This window comes from Sorex araneus, chromosome 6 (assembly GCF_027595985.1).
Source record: "Sorex araneus isolate mSorAra2 chromosome 6, mSorAra2.pri, whole genome shotgun sequence".
In the NCBI taxonomy this organism is placed as follows: domain Eukaryota; kingdom Metazoa; phylum Chordata; class Mammalia; order Eulipotyphla; family Soricidae; genus Sorex; species Sorex araneus.
In genome coordinates this window covers 116510493-116536210 of record NC_073307.1, presented here as the reverse complement: position 1 = coordinate 116536210, position 25718 = coordinate 116510493, and the positions used below count along the sequence as shown (strand labels likewise).

Here is a 25718-nt window from a genome sequence, read left to right as displayed (position 1 = left end):
TTAGAAGTTACAGTGCATCATGCTGGGGGAAAAGGCAGCTTAGATAAAGAAGGGACCACCAAGTAAAGGAGGTTTTGAGGGCCTGCTCGGGATGGGAGATACGTGACAAAAGTAGACTATAGACTGAATATGATGGCTATTCAGCACTTGCATTGCAGACCACAACACCCTAAAGGAGAGAGAGAGTAAAAGGGAATGTGCCTACCACAGAGGTGGAGGGGGGATTGGTGGGGGGTTATTGGGAACATTGGTGGTGGAGAACAGGCACTGTGGTAGAGGGATGGGTACTCGATCATTATATGGCTGGAACTATGCACGAAAGTTTGTAAGTCTGTAACTACCTCAAGGTGATTCATCAAAAGATAAAAAAATTTTTTAAAAAGTTACAGTGTTTGTTAGAAGTTACAGTGAAACTTTTCTCCTGCTTTCAGTCCTGCTTTCAGGCTCTGCTTAACTTTGATCAGAGGGTGACTTCTGCCAAAATGTGGTGCTTCTAAGCATTGTTCAGAGGGTCCATCCACAGAAATATTCCTTTTCCACACACATTCCCTAAACATCACCAGGGGTAAGCTAAACACCACACTGGGCCGAGGCAGGACCCAAGCTCAGGTCCTTGAGCTCATAGACTTTAAACTTTTATAGGGATGACATCGTGATGCCCATGCAGAGAGGCACTATTTGATTCTGGAAGACCACCCCCTTTCTGACTCTCAGCATCTTGGCTCTGTTCCAGGTGGGGATCCTCCGGACTGTCCTATCAGGTAAGTGCTCTAAAGGAACACACTCTTTCCCCCCCCACCCCATCAGACAGATCTGTGCTCTGAAATGTGCTATATGATTAACAACTGGTATATAAAACATGAAAGCATGTTTCCCCCCAATATAAAGATGTTAGCACATAGAGACAATAATAATATAGAATATACTTTATTGGCAAGCTACCCGTGGTGTATTCAATATGCCAAAAACAGTAACAAGTTTCACAGTGGAGACGTTATTGGTGCCCACTCAAGCAAATCGATGAGCAACAGGACGACAGTGATACAGTGAATACACTTTATTATAAATTTCATAGAGCTCACTGAGCATTTTTTGTTACTTTTGTCAGTTGTTTTAGATACGAAAAAAGTTTTGCAAACAGCCCATTTAATCTAATTTAACTGTGATCAATAAATGAATTGAGTCTCAATCTTCTATCTGTATTACAAATAATTCATCTGTGATTGAGAAATAAATTGAGTCTTGATCTGGTACCTATATTACAACGTTGTAGTTATTAAATCTGATATGTGAGCCATTAGTTTGTTTCTTTACTTTTCACAAATTATATTTGTTAAACTCACACATCTTATTTATTAAAATTACATTTTTTTAACTTCAGCACTATTTGTAAATCTTATCATTTTATTTTTTAAATTTTAACTGTATTACACTCTAAGAATATAACCTTTCATGGTCCAGTGAGATCTGCATCCAGCAAACTGCTGCTTAGGGCTAGCATCATTGATTATTTTTAATGAAGCACGGTGGTGAAAAGAAACTGGGTTCATGCCCCGTTTGCTGGGAGCTTGGGCAGCTAAAACCTCAGAGGAAGCCCTAGACTCCTGGTTGCTTAACTGGAAGATGGGGCAGGTCATGACTTATAGCCTGTTTAGATTGAGTTTCCTCTTCTGCAGATTTCATAGAGAGCTTCCTAAGTCCTAGTGTGCTCACTGAGTACCATTACTAATTCCTCTTAACTTTATTGGTAAAGACCAGTGGCAAGATAAAAATCAATGAACTGGAGCTGCTACACACAGCAGAACTCAACAAAGTAAGTCTATCTCCTCCATCATTCACAGGTATCCTTTCTTGTCATGCCCAGACACATTTATCCCAAAACATAGGAGAAACACAGCAGGGTTTAAAGCTGTATGTTGTCATTATTCAACTCAGTCTGGTGCTCATCTGTCCCCATGCTCCAGAAAGATAGTGCTCTATCTATTGCTAAAGGAAAAGTGAAGATTTTCTATTATCAGAGAATATTAGGAATGAAAGAAACAGCAATTCTTATTTTGAGCACAGGAGGTTCTTATTGTAGCAGTGGAATGAATTGTGTGAAATGAATATTAAGGTAGAGTATGGTTACTATTCATTTTTTAAGAGGCCCTTGCTATAGAAAAAAAGAGGCATATTTTGATATACTATTATTTAATATCTGTGAGTAGCCCTCAGTATATATTTGCAAGATGAAGCCATATAAATTGTAGAGGGTAAAGATAGGTAGAGCAGTGTCTGAGGTGGGTCTGGGGTATTTGAATGTAGAATCTGTGGGTGGACATGTGGTCCCAGAACTTTTCTGAGTCATCTCATTAGCTGAATTCATCATAGAGAATTACATATTCAGTCTCAGGATGTATCTCAGATAGGATAGAAGTCTCTAATTGGATGCTCAGATTATTTCTGTACCTAGTAAAATTGTCCGAATATTCCTGTAGCAGCTGCTTCATGTAAATAATTAGTTAAGCTGACAAATGCCTTGCCCTTTTCTCTGGTAGACTCTGACTGTGCCCTGTAAATAAGGCCTTATTTCTCCTAGTCAGGCTTGCCAAGACAGTGTGGTAAGTTTGTTTCCATAAAGCGGGGTAGTTTCAAGACTTTCTGGAAAGCTCAGTTCATCACTAGAACTAGGAAGGTTGTAGGAGTAGTTTAGTGCTTTCAATAGTAGCCTGACCCTGTACAAATTTCTTGCTACTACAGTACACAAAACTATATATGTTGTACTGGCTTTTGTTCCAGCCACAGTTCTTACTGTTCTCTCCATCCTATCTGAGCACCATTTATGCTGGCATTCTTTCACTTAGTCAGTATCTGCATTTTCTTACCATCATAGGGACTTTGGCGTGCTATACTTTTGTTCAAGAATCCCCAATATATTCTTTATTTATGTATGTATATATATATACATATATATATTTATCTCAGTTAAGCATTCCTTCCTATGGTACACCTTCCCAGATGACTGTCTACTGAAATTAGGTTATAATATCTTAAGTTATTATCTCATATTTCAAATAATGGATTTCTACTTTTTATCCAATCGAAATTTTAGTCTTTAGTTTATAGTTTTATTGAGAATAGTTCATTAATACCTGCATACCTTAGATTAAAAGTTCCACTCACACAAGGATCACATCAATTTTTGCTCTCTATTACAAAACCTAACATAGAATCTAGTAAAATAGGTGTGCACTAGATATTTGTGACATTTAGAAGACTGTAATTTGAATTCAGTTGTATACTTTGAGTAACACAGGAAGCTATATTCTATCCTAATTCTGGTTTTAAAAACTCCCCCAAAACATCACAGCTCAAAAAAATTGAATAGGATACTGTCAAGCAACAAAGAAAATAGGGAATAAATAATAAGAGCCTAATTCTTCACAGAAAAGAATAAAAATTATGAAATTTATTTGGAACTACAAAAGACCCAAATAGCAAAAAATACCCCAGAGATAACAAAGAATGAACAGAAATGGGCATATAATACTCCCTGGCTTCGAACTATACTACAAAATTATAGTAATTAAAGTATTGTGTTATTAGGGACATAGAAGGTTGACTCAAAACGTTGGCACAAGTGCTTTTGATGCATGATTCCTAGGTTTGATCCCTGACACCTGGTCCCTTGAGCACTACTGAAAGTGACCTTGGAGCATTGTTGGATGTGCCAACATACTCCTAAAAGGAAACCAGCATGGTATTGGAATAAAAAAGTCACAAAGATCACTAGGATAAAATTGAGGATTCAAATAAAACCACATATATGGACAGCTAATTTCAACAAAGCCAAGAGCATATAATAGAGCTGGAGCTTCACATTCTGAGTGTTTATCAAGACAATGTCCTATGAAGGATGTATGGAAAAGAGCTTTTCCTATTTAATAAATAATCTCTTCTCACAATTAGTAGAAGATGTCAGAACACCTGATTTTATTTATCCAACATTTACTGAGTATCTTCTTGTACCAGCCATGAGATGAGGCGTGGTGATAATCCTGCCATCAGGGACACCCACAGTCACTGCAGAATGGCCCACAAATCTACCAAACCTTTGAGGTGTTGCTTGTGTTTTATTTTGAGCTGTGAAAAATTCTCTGAGACACACAGAAAGGGAGTTTATTTCTTTGGAATTGTAATCAAAGTAACTGTCATCAGTCTGTGCTTTGAAATCTAAGAGAGCGAGAAAAGGAAAGATAAACATTTTGGGAAGGGCTTCAAAATGTCAAGTGACACAGAGGAATAAAACTATCATTGGCTGAGAGGTAGTACAGAGCATAGGGTGCTTGCCTTGCAGTGGTTGACGTAGGTTTAATCCCTGCACCCTATATAATCTCTTGAGTCCTATCAGAGGTGATTCCAGAGCACAGATCCAGAAGTAATCTCTGAGGACAGCTGGTGTGCCCTCCCTCCTTAAACAAACAGAAAAGTCCTTGCCAGTATCCTTCAGGCCTTCCTCATATATAATACTGAAGTTGGGGAGAATAGTGTTCATGTCTTAAACTATTCTCCCATTTCAGAATGTGGCATTATTTGCAAAGAAGATCTTTTATAAAGATTATCAAATTAGTTTTAGAGTTTTACTGTGGACCCTCAGCAGAGCCTGGCAAGTTACCCATGATATAGTCGATATGCCAAAAACAGTAACAAGTCTCACAATAGAGATGTTCCTGGTGCCCGTTCAATCAAATCAATGCACAGCAGGACAATAGTGCTACAGTGCTACAGTGTAACTAGTATACTTTTTAAAAGTAGAAATTTCAACACCAACTTGCACAGACCAAAAACCAGGGAAAGAGACTCAGTGAGAAAAGCCCCAGTAAGATAGAGGATTAGAGCGATGACTCCATCAGCCAAAGAACACAAAGATGTCAGAAACCAGCAGAAGCTAGAAAGAGCCAAGAAAACATTCCTCTGGAGGTTTTAGAGAGAACATGGCACTGATTTCTGAGTTTTAGTGTCTGGACTAATATTTCTTACTTAAAAACTTAGTGGTTTTGTTGCAGTACTTTCTTATAGCAGCTCTAGAATCTATGCAAGGAATTCAAGAGTTTTACTATTTGACTTTTTGGCTTCTCGTCACTTTGTCTTTTATTTTGTCCTGCTTTAAGATTTTCTTGAGAAGGAAGATTTCAGGAGTAGAAAACATCTTGAAAATAACAGGTATAGAGTAGAAGTTGGATATTTATACTTCAAAGTAATATAAGACTAGATCAAGCGTCTCAAACAACTAAGAATTTAGGGCTCTTGAGCTTGTGAAAGTTAAGATGTGATGGAGGCTTCAGTGCAGTTTGGTAAATATTTTGGTTGAGATCCTTCTCCATTTCTCTGCAGTTTTCTGTGGAGTTCCCAGGCCACAATTTCCTTCTCAGCTGGCTCCTGTTTTGGTAGCAGATTTACTGTCCACTCATAGCCCATCGTGCTGAGTAGGGAAGAACAATCTAAGATCTTGAGTTTCTCACCAATTTCCTGCCCATGAGTCTCATTGATAATTTTGGCCTGTATTTTGACCAGTTGTGACAGGATGAAGAAAGGATTCATTCTGATTGATTTACATTACTCTGTGCTATATAACAAAGCACTTTTAATGTCTAAAACAATCTTAACTATTTATAGTCTCAATATTAGGTGGGTTTGGAATTTGGGTAGACCTCAGCTAAGATGGCATACTGACTTCAAAGTAGTACTGCTGACTGGACTCACTCATGCATTTTGGGTTACTTGGCAAGTAGACCAGGATCAGTGGGTCCAAGGTGGTGTCAGCCAGAGGTCTGTTAGTGGTCTGAGCGCCACATTTTGTGTGTGTCCTCTCCTGTGAGCCAACTAAGGCTTGTTATGCACACAGCATTCTTTAAAGGTGAAAATAGAAGCTGGAAGATTCTTGGCATCTAAATGTGAGGGATGTGTCACATAAGTCACATTATATTGATCAACGTAGTCTTTTCCTCTTGATGGGAAGAACTATAAGAAATTGTGATAGCATAAAAACTGTGACCTCATAGCTGGAGATGGGGAGAAAAACCAATTTCACCCAAACCACGTAGCTCTTACATTAGGGAAGAAATAAAATGGGGGCAGACGGGAGGCTTACAGAACAATACAGCTTAGTTGTGAGGCCCTATGTGTGCATGGCTGTAAGACTATTATCTTTTGAGCTTGTGGGCCTTGCCATGTTTTCTTTGAAAACATAATGACTCTGATGCATTCTCATAAACAAACCTCATTTAAAAGTTGAGTCACCATGCGTATTTATTGCAACCTAAAGATTAGGCATAAGTAATATTTACTTGAGGCCTCTCTGCTTCTTCCCCCTTGGGAGTGAGCTGCCTTGGCTGTAACTCACAGTTCTTGGGAATAGTGAGCCACTCATATCTTGTTCCAGAGCAAGAGAGGTTTGGCTCTGAGTTCCCTGTTAGGGGTCTTATAGCAGCTGAGTTAGACTCACACACACCTTCTTTCACTTCCTCAGTGTGCACATATGCTGCTAGGTTGGGATTTTCCTGTTTCCAGGAGCCTGTTATACCCAGAAGCAACATTTCTTCTCTTCAAGTCCTCAGGGATCAGCTCTCTGTAGGTACTGATACCATTCTCATTGCCATGACTTTTTCTTTCTTTGTGAAGTTGAACAGAACAGTCCCAGCATCCAGTGTCTTTCGACATCAGCCAGGGGAAGGGCGACAGTGTGATGTTCCCTGATGGGTGACTGTTCTCTCAGAATACTGATCCCGGAAGACATCAGTACCCGTTGATGTCAATCATCTTGAACTCCAACCACCCCAGACTCCATAGATCTCTGATGAACCAAAGGGCAAGTTTAGAAGTCTGAGAGATTCCTTTAAACTCCAAAGGGTTAAAACCCAGTAGGTGCCTTTTAGAGATCAGTTGTAGAATAGGAGTGAAGGGTTGGGAGAGGAAGTAAAGGGAAGGGAAGAACAAAGAGAATGGAGGAAGTGTGCAGGCAAGAGGGACCCTCCATCATCTTTGGGGCCTTTCCTCATTGAAAATCCTTCTTTCAATCCTGAAACATTTTACTGCAGAAGTCTTAGTTGCACCTACCATGTAGCACTTTAGCACTGTTGTCCCGTTGTTCATCGATTTGCTCGACTCAGCACCAGTAATGTCTCCATTTTGAGACTTGTTACTGTTTTTGTCATAACAAATATGCCACAGGTAGCTTGCCAGGCTCTGCCTAGTGGACGAGATACTCTCAGTATTGCCAGGCTCTCCGAGAGGTGCAGAGGAATCGAACCCGGGTCAGCCACGTGCAAGGCAACCACCCTACCTGCTGTACTATCGCTCAGTCCTGCACCTACCCTACCAGGAGTAACTAGTTTTCATAAAGAAGTTTGAAATATCTGTCTCAAGTCAGAAGGCTACTGTTCCTGTTAGAACCTGTGCTTGGACAGCTTATTTCTGCTCCTGTATTCAAAAGGCAGAGGAGCTGAGCTCCTGGAGTAAAGGGTTTTACAAACAAAAAATTATTCTATTATACCTGGAACAAGCAAGGCTTCTCCAATGGTCTGACAGGTCAGTCCTCGGTCAGTTGGTGATAATCAGGACTGTTTAATCTGAAGCTTCCATCAGGATTATAACAGGGTTGGGAGCTAAATAAAAATTGGAATGTAGTTAAAAATTATGGCCTGATTATACCTTTAGCAGCAGCCCTAGGATAGGAGAGACAAATATTTGAGGGACAGGTGTTTGAAAATAGGAAGGTATGGCAGGGAAATGCAGATCTGGGTGGTCCTGCTACCTGACCGTTGGGACTTCCAACCCATTTGATTTTCAACATTGGATTATTATCGGAATCTACTGTTTTCAAAATGCTGATACCCATGGGGCTAGAGCGATAGTACAGTGGGTAAGGCACTTGTTTTGTGCGCAGATGACCCAGGTTTAATCCCAAATGGTCCCCTGAGCACTACTGGGAGTAAAAATCTCCTGAGTGCAGAGCCAGGAGTAAGCCCTGAGCACTGCCAGGTATAGCCCAACCCCCAACCCCTACTCGCCCCCCCCCCATACTCTCCTCATACATTTTCAAATATTTCTGGCCTGGGTATTAAGTTGGAACCTTCCCAGCTAGGGAAGCGGTATATGAATAGAAAAACTGATTATTTTATCATAGACAGCTAGAAGGAAGCTTACAGAGCATAGGTGAAAAAACCTCATGGATTTGTGATAAAATCATAACTTTTACCTGAGTCAATTTATTTTCTTATTAATTGTTCTGTTCCTCTTTGACCTTAACTAAGTTTTATTCACCTCTTCTTTACAATGGATGTATCTCCCAGTATATTTATTTCCTCCTATTGCTGCAAGAATTAGGTTCATGAAGATGCCACACAAACTGTATAGAGGGGAGAGAAGAAATGGCAGAGTTAAATTTCTACCTCCAGGGCTTCCTGGTGCACCTAGAATAAACTACAAATAGACCCACATGGTAGGGCTCCTGTCCAAGTCTCCCACCCAAATCTCTTACCTAGCTCTTGCTGTTCCCCTCTGTGACTGAAAAGAGTGGAGAACATTGAACAAGTGAAGGTAAGAGATAGAGGTTGAACGAAACTTAATTCTTTGCATGTAGGAGTTTTTGTTCTTTTTTTTTTCTTTGTGAAGCAAGATAGTTTTTATTGAAACTTACTTAGATGTGAGGGAAGAGAAAGAGATGAAGTACATCTCTTTCAAGAGAGAACATGGGCTTGATCTTGGAACATGGAAGAACAGCTGATGTAAGCATTTTTTGTAACACTAAGGGGGGTAGCCAGTAAGAAGGAAGCATGTGTTAAGGAGAAAAGTGGAGTAATTACACACACACACAAAGTTTCTTTTTCTCTTTTAAAAATAATTTAGATAAAGTGATTACTGGACTGGAGCAATAGCACAATGGGTAGGGCGTTTGCCTTGCATGCGGCCGACCTGGGTTCAATTCCTCCGTCCCTCTCCGAGAGCCTGGCAAGCTACTGAGAGTATCCTGCCCACATGGCAGAGCCTGGCAAGCTACCCCTGGCATATTTGATATGCCAAAAACAGTAACAGCAAGTCTCACAATGGAGACGTTACTAGTGCCCATTTGAGCAAATTGATGAACAACAGGACTACAGTGCTACAGTAAAGTGATTACTGTTAGTACCAGTATTTTAGTGATACACTGTTGTCTCACACCAACCACCAGAGTATCTGCATTCCTCTACTACCATATCTGGGCCCCCTCTTACCTCCAACCTTTCTTCCACTTATATAGAGACTCTAAGGATCTATTATCATGGGCCGTTATTGAATCCCTTACTATGTTTCTTTGTATTACAAATGTATTAAAAATTATTCAGTATTTGTCCTGTTTATAACTCACTTCCCTCATCATGTGCCCTCCAGATCCATTCAAGTTGCAGAGAACCGAAGACTTACGTCTTTTCTCCTAGCTGAGTAGTATTCTGTTGAATTCAGATATTTATCTGTTATTGGGCACTTACGTTGTTTTCAGATCTGATCATTATAAGTAACACTGCCATGAACATAGAAGTGCAAATATCTTTTCGAATGAATGGGGTTTCTGTTGTTGTTGTTGGCTTTAATGTCAAGAAGTGGGAGCTCAATTCTTAATTTTTAAAAGTTGTTTCCATTAGGTTTCATATAGAAGTTGAACCAAATGACATTCCCACCAACAGTAGATGAGGGTTCCTCCCCTAGAGCCCCATTAGTACTGGTTCTTTATATTCTTTTTGATGTGTGCCATTAACAGTGGTGTGAAGTGATATCTCACTGTCATTTATATTTGCATTTCCCTGATGAAAAGTGATGAACAGGACTTTTTCATATATCTGTTGACCTTCTGTATATCTTCTGTTCAGCTTTTCTTCTCATTTTTGATGGGGTTGTTTGGCTTTTGATAAGTTTTGTGACTTTTATAAATTATAAGCAAAAGTTACAACTTTTAAAATTCAGATTCCCATACAATATATAAAATATTTGGCTTATAAGAATTCTGATTCCAATACCATTTTTTCTTTTATCTCTTTGTGTACTTTTATATTGTACTGAAAGGAATGATTTTATCTGTATATAAACTTACCTCAATGATTAGGAATAGGTTCTATACTCATTGCTCTTATGTAGGAAATAAAGTTATGTATGTGTTACACATCAAATATATATATATACACATATACTTGCTGTATAAGAAATAGCCACATAAAGACACAGTATGGGGGGTGGGATGGCTGGAGTACAGTGGGTAGGGCACTTGTATGTAGCTGACCTAGTTTGATTCCCGGCATTTCGTTATGGTCCCCTGAGTACTACAGGAGTGATCCCTGAGCACAGAGCCAGGAGTAAGCCCTGAGTACCACTGGGTATGGCCCCCAAACCAAAATAAATAAAAAGACTTAACATGGGTGTTTGAAGCAGTCTTTACTGAGTAGATTAAATGAAAGAGTAAGAGAGAGCAGTGGAAAAGAGAAAAAATATAGTAGAGGAATGTATAGATACTGTGGAGAATTTTGCCAACTTTGTATGTTGTGTGTTTGTGTATTTGGGGGGAACACCTAGCAGTGCTCAGAGTGTCCTCCTGGCTCTCTGTTCAGTGATCATTCCTGATGGGGTTTGGGGGACTCCGTGGTGCTCTCTTTATGTTTTAAAGGCAGGAAACAGGAGCAGGCTCAATCCATGTTCCTCTCTACTGTTCTTATCTATCAATACATCTGTATGCTTGGTATTGTCTTTGGTATGTTGAGCACCATTTTGCCTTATTCGTTAGACTTTATAGTTAGGGTTGTGAAAACTTCACAATATTCCATCCAGTTAATGTAACACAGTTTACCATTTTCACGTTCTAATTGTTGAAACTTCAGTGTGTTTTTAATGTCTACCATTTTAGAAAGTGTTATAATGGAGTGACTGTTACATATAAACTCTTTTGCCTTTTCATCTCCGTGTAATCATGAATGAAATTACCAGATTGAGTAATGAGCATGAGTATGGTTCTCAGTACATGCTACCATGTTCCCTTTCCATACCTATTGTGAGAAAGTATGTTTTTTAATTAAAGCACCATGATTTAGAAGGTTATTTATATTTCATTTTAGACATGCAGTATTGCAGCCCCAGTCCCACTATCAATGTCAACTTCTCTCCACCAGTGTTTCCAGGTTCCCTCCCATATATCCCCCTCCCTCACTCTAGGTTGCCTTCTTGACCAACACCTTTCTAAATTCAGTTGTTAAAGTTTGGGTCTCTTAATTTCAGTGTTGTTGACTCTGTGGTTCAGATATTTTGCTGTCATTCCTTAACACCACCTTTGTACCAGAATTCCCCCCGCCCCCAGACCTGGCCCCCTTTGCTTCTCATCTGTCTTTTCTCCTCCCTGTACTCTGGGGCCAAGGTTAATATGGGCATGCCCCTTTTGTTTTGTTATCTTTGCCACTGGAGTCAGCTTATTGAAGACATCTCTGAGGTCCACGCCAATATTACCTTCATAGAAAAAAGAGAGATATCACTATAGAAATAAATTTACAGTCCAGGAACCTGACAACATTGATATGAAGATCTTCAAAGAATGTTAGTGAAACAAATCCAATAATATATCAAAAAGACCATATACTATGATCATCAAGCAGGATTCATTTTAGTGATGCAATGATGTTTTAATATATGCAAATTAATTAATGTAATAACTACAACAAAAGGAAAAATCAAAGACATGATTATAAGCAGGTACAGAGAAAACTTTTTAAAAGATTTACCAGGGGCTAGAGCAATAGTACACTGTGCTAGGCCTTGCACATGGCCAACCTGGGTTTGTTCCCTGGGATCCCATATGGTCCCCTGATAATTCCTGAATGCAGAGTGAGGAGTAACCCCTTTGCGTCGCCAGGTGTGACCCAAAAGGACTAAATCTAAGTCATCATCTATTCTTTATTAAAAACTCAAATCAGTGTTAGAACATACCTCAGGATCATTGCCTATAAGAAAAACAGGGCTAACATCATACTTAGTGACAAAAAAACTAAAAGCTTAGGTCTGGAGAAAGTACAGTGGGTAGGGTTCTTGCCTTGGACATGACTTTCCCAGGTTCAGTTCCTGACATACGGTACGTATGGTCCCCTACTCACTACGGGGAATAATCCCTGAGCACAGAGCCAGGAGTGAGCCTAAAGCACTGCTGGGTATGGCCTTAAAACCAAAATAAATAAATAAATAAATAAAAATTACAAGAACAACAACAACAAAAAAACGTTAGAGCTTTCCCAGTGAGGTCACGCACAAAGAGAAAGTGTCACTTTAGATAGATTAAGAAGTGAGCATCTGACGCTTGGGCCTGCGTACCTAGAAGCTTGACTCTAGCTAGCTGGCTTAATAAACTCCACTTGTGCATTACCAAAAAAAAAAAAAAAGAAGTGAGCATCTGAACAGGCATATAAAATGTTAGGGGTTTTGCAATCATTCATATTAAATGGTTTAATAAATTTGATAAATAATAAATGTTGTGTATGACTTAATTTCCCCCAGAACTGGTAATGCACTGTCTGCTTGAGCTCAGATATGAGGGACGTAGGAAGTATTTTTAATCAAAGCGAGGACGGGCTCCTTGACTTGATACCACATTTCTGCTGCAGGACTTTGTTTTTACTGACCCTGCACATTTGGCAGCTGTAGGATGGTGGTGACCATACTGAAGATGAGGAGTAGGAAAAGCTAAACATTTTTAGGACCACCAAGACCACACCATGTAGGATGCTGGGGCTCTAAATTGAGTCTGACTGCACACACGGCAAATGTCCTACGCACTGTACTATTGCTCTGGCCCCTAAATAAAATTTTTTTAAAAGAAAGAAGTATATTATCTAGAATATAAAGTATCTCCTACAAGTCAATAAGGTAACTTACCAGTTTATAAAATGGCCAGGTATTTGTATTATTCATTTTTAATTGCAGTTGAAGTTACAATAATGTTATTATTTATTCTTTTGTTGTAAAATTAGTCCTCCAGTATCACCACTAAACTACAAATACTCTCCACCACTCTTCAGATTTTGTTTGTAGTTTGCCTTTTTCTTCACCATCAAACCCCTACATCTACCATTTAGTAACCTCAATTTTAGAAATTTTAGAAAGGTTGGTTTCATTGAATACTATCCATTCCCTTGCTTCATTTCTTTATAGTACCACGTATGAATGAACTTATTCTGGTTTTTTGTTGTTGTTTGTTGTTGTGAAACGTAATGATTTGTATTTTTTAATTGAATTACCGTGAGATACAGTTACAAAGATGTTCATGTCTGGATTTCAATCATACAGTCATTCAGTCAGTCATTCTCTCTTTCTCTCTCTCTCTCTCTCTCTCTCTGCCCTCCAACTCTCTCTCTCTCCCTCCTTCCCTCCCCACTTTGGAGTTTTGAAAGTCTTTTTTTTTATATTTATATTTTATATATGTATATAAGTCTTTTATAAGTTTAGGTAGTTTACAATAGTATTATAGCTTATAGGTGTAAAAAATTCCTGTACCAAAGTACCCACTCCCTCTATTGGTGTTCCTCTGTCACCTTTAATCAAATCTTTTCCCCCTTCTCCTCCTGCGGGTGATCAGCCTTCTGCTATAAGGCCAAGAGTTTGTCTTTATTCAATACTCTTCATCCCCCACCCCTCTTTTTAAAAATTTATTCTGTGAATGAGATCATCTGGTATTTCTCTTCCATCTGATTTTTTTCCATGCCATGATTCCTTCCACTTTCATCCATGTTTCTTCAGACTTTTATCTTACAACTGTATAGAGTTTCATTGTGTATATCTACCAAACTTCTTTATCTGTTTTTCTGTCAGTTGAAATTTCATGGTTTCCACATCCTGGCTATTGCACTAATCACTTCAATGAATGTAGGAATACATATATCTCTTTGAATATTTTTGTGTTGCTGGGGTAGATGGCAAAAAGTTGGATTGCTGAGCTGTATGGTTGTAGTCCTATTTTGAGAAAGCTTTATACTGCATTTCATAGACACCAAATGTGACGTTCCTATCAACAGTAAATGAGGATTCCTTTTTTATCCCAACACCAGCACTGGTTGTTTACAGTCTTCCTGATATATGCCATTCTCACTGGTATAAAATTATGTTATTATTGTTTCCATTTCCTTAATAATAAGTGATGATGAACATTTTTCATATGTCTACTAGCCATCTGTATGTCTTCTCTTGGGAAGTGTCTGTACATCTTCTGTCCCAATTTTTTTTTGGGGGGATTGTTATTTCTTAGTCCCCACTTTTCCTTGTCCTTCTTATGAATACTTCCCTTTGTTGTCAGTGCTGGGGCTCTGTACCTTAGTGATTTCTTCACAGTTGTAAGTCTCTACTGCATAAAATGGAGTAGTTTCTCCTTTAAAAATTTTATAATTTTATTTTAGGCATCTTGATTTACAGTACTGTTAATGGTAGAATTACACGCATAAAACATCTCAGCACCATATTCTCCACCAGTGTCCACTTCCTCCACCATTGTTACAGTGTTTCCCCATCCTATTCCCTCTCCTATACCTCTAGTAGTAAACTTCCTACTGAAGACCAGTTTTCAATTTCGGTTGCCTTTGGATATTTGTTATTTCCTTACTATATTTCTTTATATTCCACATATGGCGGGGGGGGGGTGTTCTGTATCTTTTTCTTTTTCTCTCATAGTACCAAATCCTCATAGTACCCAATGATGTGCTTTCATATAACTGTAATATTACGTGATTTCTTATGTGTATTATTTAGTCACATTATTTTACACATAATATTACACAATTACATGATTTTCATTCCAACAATATTCCACTGTGTAAATGTACTCACAATTTTTTTATTCATTCATTTGTGTTTGGACGTTGGGTTGTTGTTTTCCTGATTGTTGCTATTGTGAATAGTGCCACAATAGATGTAGGAGTGCAAATGTCTTTTTTTACTGAAGGTTTTGAGCCCTTGGGGCAGAGTCCAAGAAGTTAAATTGCTGGGTCATATGGAAGCTCATTTCCTAATTTTTTGAAGAGTGCTTATGTTGTTTTCCAAGATGGTTGGATTAGTTGACATTCCCACCAGCAGTGAAACAAGGTCCTTGCTTCCCCACATTCTCAACAACACTGGCAGCTTTTGTTCTTTGTGATGTGTGCTAGTCTCACAGGTGAGAGATGGTATCTCATTGCAGTTTTGATTTGCATTTCCCTGATAATAAGATTTTTCTGGTAAGAACATTTTTTAAAAAAAATACATCTTTTTGCTGTTGGTACGCTTTCCCTGATGAAGTTTCTGTTCATCGCTTTTCCTCAATTTTTTGAGGGATTTGTTTGTTTTCTTGATAAGTTCTACCATTATTTATTATCAGAGAATGGTGAGAAAATATTTTTTCCCAGTCTGTGGACTATCTTTTTAAATTCTGGTCATTTTTAAAACATTTTTAATTTTCTCTTTTTTGCAATGGAGAAACTTGTTAATTTGATGGAGTCACATTTGTTCATCTTTGCTTCCATTTGGCTGGCCAGTGGGATTGAATCATTGATGTTATCACGAGCTTCAGTGTCATAAATTATCCTGCCTATCTTCTTTTCAAGATAATTTATGGAGAGCACAACGGGTAGGGCGTTTGCCTTGCACATGGCCAACCCAGGTTCGATTCCAGCATCCCATATGGTCCCCTGAGCTCCGCCAGAAGTAATTCCTGAGTGCAGAGCCAGGAGTGACCCCCTGTGCATCGCTGAGTGTGACCCAAAAAGAAAAAAAAAGATAATTTATGGACCTACATGTGATTTCAAGGTCTTTAATCCATTTTTATTTTACTTTTATGCATGGTGTTCAGATGGGGTCTAAGTTCTTTTTTTATAGTTTATCCTTTGAAGAGAGCAGTCTCTGACTCTCATTTGGGTACTGCTTTTTTATTCTTTGCTGTGGAAATACCTATGCATCTAAGATTTTTCAGTTTTTCAGAGTAGAATAACTGATATTTAGTTGTCAACTTCTTACATCTTCTTGAGTACAATTCCTTTTGACACCATTGTACTAAAAAAAATAACTATAACATCACAATTTACCAAGTTGTTTATAACACAAACTGGAGTGATAGCACAGCGGGTAGGGCATTTGCCTTGCATGCGGCCGACCTGGATTTGATTCCTCTGTCCCTCTCAGAGAGCCCGGCAAGCTACTGAGAGTATCCCGCCTGCACAGCAGAGCCTGGCAAGCTACCTGTGGCATATTTGATATGCTCAAAGCAGTAATAACAAGTTTCACAATGGAGATGTTACTGGTGCCCGCTTGAGCAAATAGATGAACAACGGGACTACAGTGCTACAGTTTATAACACAGCTGTTTCAGACATTCAGTATTCCAATATCAATCCCACAACCAGTGTGACCTTCACTCCACCAGTGTCCCAGCTTTTCCCCACTACCACCCCAGCCCGGTAGCAGCCAAATTTATTTCATTTGTTACAACACAAAGGCAGTTGAAATTATCAAAACTTAGATCAATAACAGTCAATTTGTGATAATTTCCAAATCTCACAGTGGTGCTATGAAAGGCATTATCTGAGAATTTGCTGGACTTCTACACCATTATTCCTTGTTGTACAAATCTAGTATTTTGACTTATGCTAGATTTGTACATAATTTTTCTTAGACATAATAGACTTATGAGACTTGTGGAGCAGAACATACTTCTATATGCACCAGAAAAAAATGCAAATGAATCATTTTGTTGATGTATACGATATGCTAAAAACAGTAACAACAAGTCTCACAATGGAGACGTTACCAGTGCCCACTCAAGCAAATCAATGAGCAGTGGGATGACAGTGACAGTTTTGATTTCAAAAGAATAGACTTGTAATACCGTGTACTTTTGTTGCAACATTGCCACATAAAAACAACTTGAAAATCATATTACTACATTAAACATTTACATTTTTTGCCAGGGTTCCTGGTCCTTCAGTTGGTGTTGCCTATGTGGAACCCAACTATGCTTCAGGTTTATGACTGCAAATCTCATTATGTAACTTAGATAGGGGCAAAGGATACATAAAGCATGTTATTTTAAGTATGATGGTAAAAGCGTAGTTGCACAAATATCACCCACATAATCAGATTTCAGGGATTTCAGGGTTCAGCCTATAGCTGTCTGATCACAAACCATAGGCCAAATCTAGTCATCTGCCATTACCCACTGTCTAAGGATAGGTTTAGTTTCACTTCTCATGTGGCCATGACAAGGATTTTTTAAGAACATGCCATAGTGAAGAAGTGGAAGCAACAGTTCAGACAGACACAGTATACATATTGGTGATCTTAGTGTCCAGGTGAATCTCAATTAGCACTAAATGTATTCCTTTGTGCCGTGCTCCAGTGCTTTGTTAACAGTTAAGATGCTGCTACAGCTAAACAAAAATCTCTGCTTCTCTATGTTGTATTTCAATTACTGTGCACTCCCTACACTTTGCCTTACGGATATGAGCCAGACTCTCATATTTTGTAGCTCATGGTTCAAATTAATCGCAGTCATTACTTGAAGAGCTCTGAGTGCATTTAGTAATATCCACAGGTGCCAGATGGGCATATAATCCAATATTAGCTCTAATTCTCAGTGACTCTCACCTGGGTCCTAGACTAAAAGTCTATTTCCTTATTTCCCTTTCTAATTTGAACGTACCATGCAAGTCACATGTGTCTCTCCTAGAAATTACCCTAATGTCTACTTGTTTACTGTCTGGGAGAAGAATACAAGCTTGTCTGTTAACTGAAGGGAGAAGGGGGGCTGGAGAGATAGTATAGTAGGTGGCCGCTTGCCTTGCATGCGGCCAACCCAGCTTCAATCCCTGGCACCATGTAAGGTACCCTGAGCCTGCCCGGACTAATCCCTGAGCACAGGTGGGAGTTCAAAAACACAGAATGTAAGGGAGAAGGAAAATAAGGGTGAGACGTCTGTGCAAAGGGAAGAAAATTACTGATAATTAGTGGGTTGTGTCCTGATTGTCACTGTTGTGAATAGTGCTGCAATAAATGTAGGATGTTGCAGAAAACTCCAAGCTGGAGGGTATCTATCCAGCTGTTAGCAGTGCTGAATATTAAGATCTTTTGACAATTAAACTGAAAAAAATTAATCCAAGGGGAACCATGAGTTGATCAAAGATATAAAACAGAAGAACACTTAACACTGTTCCTTTCATAAATACTTTTGAGTATTTCCAGATAGATTTTTAGATCTAGGGGACTTAACAATTAGTATGATATTCATATCTTTATTCATGTAAATCTGACCGTTTGAGAACAAATACATAGCTAATTATATGTATAAACATATATATACATATGTATACACACACTATGATCAGGGTTATAGAATAAGTGGTAAAGAGAAAAAGAGGCTAGGGATGTTGACAAGGCCTTGTATAATTTTGGAAAGGAAGGGACAGTGGCATTTCAGTAATGATCTGAGGAAATGGAGTCATGGGGTATACATATTGCACCGGAGTATGGGGAACAAAAACTTTAGAGGTTGAGTGCTGAGGCCTAGGAACCATAAAATAGAAAATAGGTTAGTGTCTGAGAAAAAAGTAAGTGATGAGGCATCAGGAAATGAAGATGATGAGGAGAGGAGGAAATGGGAAGCCTTTGGAGCCCCGACGTTCTGTCCACGAGATGGGAATCAGTGGCAGTAGACTGTGAGTGAGGCAGACATCGTCTGAGCTACCCTTTACTTAGCACCCGAGCGCCTATACTAAACATCACGTGATAATAACAATGGTTGAAATTCTATGTGCCTGAGCTGGAGAAATAATAGAGGGGTTAAGGCATTTGCCTTGTATCATGCAGACTTGGTTTAGATTTCTGGCACTGCATATGGTCTTGTGTGCACTGCCAGAGAATAGTGAACTGTGCACTGAACAGTGAGAAATAGCCACTAAGGACAGCTGGGTGTGACCCAAACACCAGAAAAGAAAAAAAATTCTATAGAAATTTTTCAAGGAAAAACTTGTCAGAGGATAGAAATGGAGATGACTAAATAGCCCCAAATGAATTCACTCCAGTGAAACTGCTGTTCGACTCCTTGCAAATTACAGTAAGTAATTTGTCACCAGTAGTTACTGCAGAATATGGGGATGTTGGTGCTGGGAAGTTCCTATAGTGAATAGGGCACTATTAGGTCACATAAAAGCTCAGCTCCTTACCAAACCGAGCACCTGTGACTTCAAACATCTATCATATTAACCCTTTAAAATAGGAGCTTCAGAGAGTGGTCATCTATATACCTTGCGTGATGTGGAATATTATTGGTGCCTAGATTCCTGCTTGGCATCCAGCACAAACCACCTAAGTATTTGTGAAGTAAATTTCTGAAATTTATTGCAAGACCAAAGCAGAAAATAAAGAAGTGGCTCTGGATGGTTACTGATGACCTTTGCAGGCCTCCCACTCTGTGCCCTATCCCAGACCAACGCCTTATTCATCAGGGCCTCATCCAGGGTGATTATGGTGAGAAAAGGAGAGTGTTGGAAGGGAAAACGAGAATCAAGGAGAAATGTACCCCTGATCTCTTAAGTTGGAATCCTGGATACTTGGAAAATGAATCAAAGTGAGGCTCTGACTTGCACAGGGTTAATTCCAGGAAGGATCCCATCACCACAATAGGAAGTTACAGATGTACACAACCCATCCCAGGCACCTGCCTTGGCTCATTTGAATCACCTGAGCAGTGCTCAGTGGTCCCCAGTGCTCTCACAGGACAAGCCACAGAATACACGCTGTGTATTAAAATCCATCTTTCATCCAGCTGAAGTCCACAAAGGACTGTACTGATACTGTGTTGTGGGCATAATAACATCCCGCAGGTCCCCATGTCCCCCTCAGCCAGTGATCCCTCTTGCTGCCCAGGATTACCAAGGTCACCAGTGTGGCATGAGTTAATGGGCCAGGACCCAGATTTGCTACCAGATGAGCTATGGCATGTCATTATACTGACGCAATACCGAACCGAGTATATAAAAGAGAGAGGCACACAAGATCATTGCATTCACTTTTATTTTGCCTTTAGATTTTATTTATTTCAGAGAGAAAGGGAGGCTTCAATACCAGGAAGGATGAATTTAAGTTTCATGCATGCTGTTGTTTTAAATTGAAAGTAGATTTCAGTTGGGGACCTGAGAAGAAAAAAGAATCAAGAATTTAGTTACATTTAATTATGAGAAAAATTATATTCTAACACATTATTTTTTATATTAATACCAACTTAAAAATACTGTTAGCCTCAATTTTACAAATAGGGAAACTGAATCTCAAGGAAAGCAAACACCCTCCCCTGAGGATTTCTTTTTCCTACTGGGCCTCAGAGAGAAAAGATTGTACTTTACAATACCTTGCACCCACCCCTCCCTATCCCAGAGTACAAGGGTAATGACCTTCCTGGAGTCACGTCACTGCTCAGTTCTTACGGAACTTGCGGCGTCCACCAAACACCCTGAAGCCCATGTTGAAGGGCAGCAGGTAGTTCCTTCCCCCATTTTGGTTGGCGCTCACTGTCTCCACCATCCTGTGGAGCAGGCAGGTAGCAGTGTTGCAGGCTCTCTTCTGGACAGTGACACTGATGCGCAGGGTGAAGAGAAAGAGAACAGCTGTTAAGTGAGAGGATGTAGGGGCCCACACCTGCCCAGACCACTCTTGGGTCAGAGACAGTCTAAATCTCTCCCCACACCTTGAGATCTCTAGGTCTCCTCTGCTGGCTATATTCTGATCAGAATTAACTCCTTCATTGCTGGGAAGTCGACCTCCTCAGAATTCCCACCCATTCTCCAGAGTGGGAAATTGCATGCCTTTTTCAGGGATCTCAGAAATGGACCTTTTTACAAGGTGACTAAACATGTTTCTCCACATGAATAGTCACCCGTGGAACCTGTGCATGGCTGTGCCCCTGCATAGGGTGAGCAGAAGCACTCTAAGCTCCTCATAACCACTTAACAGCTTCCTAAGGTGTCAGGAGGAAGAATGAGGAGACGCCCTGTGCCAGGCAGGTCTGGGGCCTCACCTGGAGTCCTCTTCTCCATCCTGGAGCAGCTCCTCAGCCTCCTCCATCAGAGCATAGGCTTTCACCTTTTCGGCCAGCCGGGACAGCACCTTTTCCTCCAGCTCAGGATTGGGGGTGGGCTCCATGTCAGTGCTGCAGATAAAGGAAAGCCACTTAAGGTTCAGAATATTTGCAGATGCCTTTCTCGTCTGCAGGACTTAGGTATAGCCTGCAGGTTCTTACGGCTTCTCAGGAGGATATGTGCAGTCTGCATGCATCAGTTGTGATGCATATAGATCTTGAAGGCTTCTAAAAAGTTAAGCTTCCAGAATTTTTGTCACCCTAAGCTTTAGGTACGGTCTGTATTAAAAATTAAATGAAAAAATATTATTAGTGCTAAAATCAAAGGGCGTTGTTATTAATATGATCTGCAAGAGTGGAAAAAATAGATTTGTCCATCACATGGCAAACTAATGAATTTGATCGAAGGAGACCTAAGAGTCTAACCTTATTTTAAAGCAGCATTGGCATTTTGTTGAAACTCACTGAATAGTACATTCAGTTGTCAGCTAACGTGTTTACATAGAAAAATATCAGTCCAGAGAGATAATACAGTGGATGAGATGCTTGCCTTGCACATACGACCCAGATTCTATCAAGATTATGAAGACTCTTACTGTTAAGGTTCCCTGAACACTATTGGGGGAGCGTGACATTTTCTTTTTCAGAGGCAGTGGGGAAAGTGTTCCCGAGCGCTCTCTTACCTGACGCTCTCTTACCTGATAGGGGAAGCCTGGAGGTGGCTCATATGGATCAGGACCAGGATGCCAAGAGCCAGAAAGGGAGTCATCTTCCAGAACCCCATGGTGCCTCTCTGTAAGGGGAGAATAAAATCACCCTCTGTGCTATTCAAATTCTAAGAGCGCCCGACTTGGACTCTGGTTCCGCCGCTACCTGCAAATTCTTTAATTCCCAGAGAACCTATTTCCCCAGGAGCTTCTCGCTTTCAGGAGCTGCCGTCCTGGAGTTCACCTTCAGAGGGAACTAGTCATGACAGCGCACAGTCTGCAGACTTAACTCCTGGAAGTGCTCTGAGAGCGCGCGGTCTTAGAGCGCGCGGGGCTCCTGCTCCGGAGCTCGCATCCCAAGATCAGGGGGAGAAAAGGCACACATGCACCGAGACCAGGGGGACTCAGCGCTAGGAGAGACCCTAGGCTGAGATCGCCCCGTGTTACCTGTGCAGGAGTCTGCGTGGAATCCCGGCGAAAAAATCCGACTGAAGTGAGCGAAGTCTGGAAAGAGAGACTTAGGGGGAGAGAGAAGGGAAGAGGGAGAAAAGACAGCCAACTCAGTTAGCACCTTAAGGGGAATACCGGCATACCGGCGCTCACCTGGCAGCCCGAGGCTGGGAGCAGAGGCGCAGTCAGAGGCGGCAGCTCAGGTGTCTGGGGAAGCAGCAGCAGCTGGGCGCTGGGCAGTGCCTGTGATGCTTCCCAGCACCAGGCAGCTGCTCTTATTCCCGCCGCTCGGGGCTGGGGTGGTCTAGGAGCTCCAGGCAACCAATGAGGGGAAAGATCTCGCGCCCCACGGATTGTGTCAGCTACTTGCGTCCACAAGTAAAGAATCCAATGGGACCATCACACTTGTATTTGCATTGAGGTCATTGACGGAAGGAGGGTGGTGGAACAAAAAAAAAAAAAAAAGAAAAAAACCCAAAAAATCCCCCAAAAACCTAAAATTGAGAGCAGAAACTTTCAAATAGTTTCTTTGTCTTTTAGGGGGGAGGGCGCACAGAAACCAGTGTTTGTCTGACAAAAGGGCCAGCAGTCAAACACAGCGGGACCCTGTCGCGCCAAGGGTTACAGGGGCCAAGACAATCAGTGATGCAGGGTGGAAGTTATTTGTTCTTCGGGGAAACTTTCTGCTTTTGATAGTTTCCATTGGTGCCTCACTAGATCCACAGCACGATTTAGACTGCAGTATTCTTTGTTCCATTTTGAACCTATTCAGCCACCACCTAGGTAAATGCTGGTTAGGGTGACCGGGGAAACCAGCAAGGTGACTTATTTGAGCAACTGGAAGACTGGCGGTAAACAGTAATGGGAAGAGAAAAAATACCTCAATTCACCTATCCAGATCCAGTCAGTAGGATTCCACACTAGTACCCTGAGCCTCAGTCTTCCCACCTTTGCAATGGGGACAGTGTTCCCATCTGTTTCTGCTCTTTCTTTCTCCATGTAGTGGTTTGATTGCCGTATGCACTCCTTATTCTTATCTTTGTGGATCAGAGTACTTGCATCATATATTGTGACTAGTGGTTTAAATAAATCCTACTTGTTACTTGATGAGCTCTGAATCAGTTAAGTAATGTCCATAGTGGACAGGTGGGCTTTCAAACAATATTACCGTCACTGTCGGTGAATCTCACCTGGACCCCAAACTAACATCTGCTGTTCCCCTTCCAAATTTAAAGTCACTTTCCTAATCACAGGCGTCACTCCTAGAAAGCACCCTGTTCTCGGTTTTGAAATAATTTGTTTTCTCTGCCTGGGCGGTGAAGAAAATGTAGTCAGATAAGTGCAGGGAGAGAAAAGATAGGGTGAGAGCTGTGTTCAGAGGTAAGAAAGCTTCCTGGAGACTTGGAGGCAAGGAACCAAATCACTGGTGACAGTGATTAGAGGCAAGAAACCAGATCACTGGTGACAGTGATTACCAGAGTAATTAGTAGACACTGAGGGAGTCTTTGTTACTTGGGCAGTTTACCACCCAGATGATACAATTTAAAAAATTAGCCTGAAAAAATATTTCATCGAGAAAACCTAAACGTTGATCAGAGAACTTCACTCAATAAATATATATTTTTAAGGGGTGCCAGAGAAGTCTGTTATGTCTAGGATCAATATATCAATATATCAAATAATAATTGCCATTGTTTTGTTTATGAGATTGTTTAGGTAATCAGCAAATAGCAAAGTATGACAAGTATAATAAGGGCGAAAGGAAGAAACAGGGCAGGTGTTGGCTGGGTCAGGAACAATTTTTTTTAAATGGTGGGGGGTGTGGAATTTAGTAATGGGTGGAAGGGGGGAATCACTAAATAACCCTAATAAAGTAGCTCCAGAGAAATTACTGCCTAACTCATTGAAATTTAAAGTTAGCAGCTGTCAGTAGCAATTCCAGCACAATCTCGGGTGGTGGTTGCTGAGAAATTCTATACTGAGTGAAGGATTGGACTCTATGAAATTCCAGATTCCTTACCAAAGTGAGCATCTATAATTCCCAAGCATTTGTCACCTCAAACTCTGCCACATAGGATATGAGCTCCAGAAAGAGGGAGCTGTGTCTCTTATGGGAAGTGCAGTATCCTTGGTGGCTAGAATTGTGCACAGTACCCAGCACACAACCTGTAAGTATTTGTGAAATAAATACTGCAGGAGCTGTGCAAGAAGTGGCACTCATGACCGTTCCAGGTCTGCCACTCTGTGGCCCTATTCTAAATCCCGAAACATTGTACTGAAGAACTTTGCATGGTTTGGGTACACTCAGTGGGGGCTTTATGGAGAGGAATAGAATGAATTTGCAAGTAAAACCCCTAATCTCTCAGCTGAAACCCTGGATACTTAGAAAATGAATGAAAATGAGGCTGTGAATTGCACAGGGTTAATTCCAGGAAGGATCCCATCACCAGAATAGGAAGGTATGGGACACACACATCCCATCCCAAGCACCTGCTTTGGCTCATTTGAATCACCTGGTCAGCAGTGCTCAGTGGTCCCCAGTGCTCACGGAACAGGACAAGCAACAGGATACACCCTGTGTATCAAAATCTATTTTTCATCCAGCTGAAGTCCACAAAGGACTGTATTGACACTTCCCCACAGAGTGATGTGGGCATAACAACATCCCACAGGTCCCCATATTCCCCCCCAGCCAGTGATTTCTCTTGCTAAGGATTACCAACGTCACCAACATGGCATGAGTTGGTGGGCCAGGACCCAGATTTGCTACCAGATGAGCTATGACATGTCATTATATTGATGCAATACCGAACCGAGTATATATAAAAAAAAAAAGAGGCACACAATGACTTTTATTCTGCCTTTAGTTTTATTTATTTCAGAGAGAAAGGGAGGCTGCTTTTAAGGTTAAATTTGTTTCATGCATGCTTTTGTATGAATTGCCGTCATTTTTAATTGATAGTAGAGTTCAGCCTCTTGGGGACCTGAGAAGAAAAAAGAATCCAAAATTTAGTTACATATAATTATGAGGCAAACAATATCCTGATGTCCTTCCCATATGTGCTCAGCACTTCCCCCCAGGTCATGGAGCATGCACATGGCACTACTGTGAAATCTCCTCTGAGCAGCGATGTTGACGTTCAGGGGGGAGAGAACATGACCTGTCAGTGAGAGTATTGCTGAGGCCACGAGCCTTCTCAGGGACCTTAGTGTTAAAAACTTCTCGCAGGCGTGTAACAGGTGTGTGAGAATGGCTTGTGTAGGATAACAGGTCGACCAGATTTCTACACTATCCTGTGATCAACAGATTCCACCTGCTGGATTAATTCTTCCCAGTCTTACTCCTCCAATACGGGACAATTTTCTTTTCAGAACTGCCACCCCTTTCCCAAGTTCCACACCTTACCCAGATGCTCTCATAAATGGATTTTT

The 25718-nt window shown here is 40.6% G+C and overlaps 1 protein-coding gene and 1 long non-coding RNA gene across 5 annotated transcripts in view; one reads left to right on the top strand and one right to left on the bottom strand.

Annotated features, from left to right (window-relative positions):
• LOC101554146 (vitamin D 25-hydroxylase) overlaps positions 1-25718 on the top strand; it is a 107243-nt gene that overhangs the window by 30791 nt on the left and 50734 nt on the right. For 3 of the 4 annotated variants that reach the window (XM_055143412.1, XM_055143411.1, XM_055143410.1), the window contains one exon: positions 643-761. The exons of the other annotated variant lie outside the window; for it this stretch is intronic. The gene's annotated coding sequence lies outside the window, so the exon portion shown is untranslated. The remainder of the gene's footprint in view (positions 1-642; positions 762-25718) is intronic. 4 annotated transcript variants of the gene reach the window in all.
• Positions 19996-21175, bottom strand: LOC129405824 (uncharacterized). The gene is made up of 3 exons (XR_008630779.1): positions 21070-21175; positions 20447-20628; positions 19996-20188 (listed from the first exon to the last, which is right to left on the bottom strand). It is a non-coding gene; the product is annotated as an uncharacterized LOC129405824 (long non-coding RNA).